Source organism: Bison bison, unplaced genomic scaffold, assembly GCF_000754665.1.
Source record: "Bison bison bison isolate TAMUID 2011002044 unplaced genomic scaffold, Bison_UMD1.0 scf7180017864343, whole genome shotgun sequence".
Taxonomy (NCBI): Eukaryota; Metazoa; Chordata; class Mammalia; order Artiodactyla; family Bovidae; genus Bison; species Bison bison.
The window spans coordinates 4,731,949-4,733,053 of record NW_011494915.1 but is presented as its reverse complement, the minus strand read 5'-3'; positions in this window follow the sequence as shown (position 1 = coordinate 4,733,053).

Here is a 1,105-nt window from a genome sequence, read left to right as displayed (position 1 = left end):
CTGTCAGAGTCAGATGATCTGGAGACATGTCAACCCTTAAAGTGTTAGTCACTCAGTCATGTCAGACTCTTTGTGACCTCATGGACTATAACCCACCAGGAACCTATGTCCATGGTATTCTCCAGGAAAGAATACTGAAATGGGTAGCCATTCCCTTCTCCAAGGAATCTTTCTGACCCAGAGATCAAACCCAGGTCTCCCATATTCCAGGCAGATTCTTTACCATATCCTTAGGATGGTCACAAAAGCTGAGGTGTATCTATATGTACAAGTTCCTTCCAGGGAGATATTGGTAAATTGAGGTGGGAGGCCTTCAGACAATTGAATAAGTCAATTTTTAATTTTATAATTCCATTTATAGGACTTAAAATATTCTTGCCTTTAGTTCACATCCACTAGATCTCATAATAACAGCCAGTATGTAGATAAATGAATCTTTAGATGCTCTGATACAGGGCAGTCAAAAAGAGAGAGATTACCTAACTAGATTACACATTTATATTCTCTAAATTAGCAACAATCCACCAACACTCCATTTTTCTTGGACTGCTGCTAAGTCACTTCAGTCGTGTCCGACTCTGTGCGACCCCATAGACGGCAGCCCACCAGGCTCCCCCATCCCTGGGATTCTCCAGGCAAGAACACTGGAGTGGGCTGCCATTTCCTTCTCCAATGCATGAAAGTGAAAAGTGAAAGTGAAGTCGCTCAGTCATGTCCAACTCTTAGCGACCCCCCGGACTGCAGCCTACCAGGCTCCTCCATCCATGGGATTTTCCAGGCAAGAGTACCGGAGTGGGGTGCCATTGCCTTCTCCGTTGCTTGGACATGTATCTCAAAAAATGATTTCTACCATGTTTCTGCTCATAAATAACAGTTCTAAAATATTGTGTGTAAATTGAGAAAACATACCAGAGGTGAAAACCCCTGAAGTCTTTTATTTAAAAAAACAATTCTTCATAAATTCTTTCCATTGTGATTCTGTGTAAGAGGTCAGTTTCTCACAAAGTCCCCCTGTGGAAGCCAGAGAATCTTCTTGGGCTTTAATTTCATTCTGAAATGTTTTTGCACAAAGACACTCTACAATGATAGCTAGAAAATCTAAGAA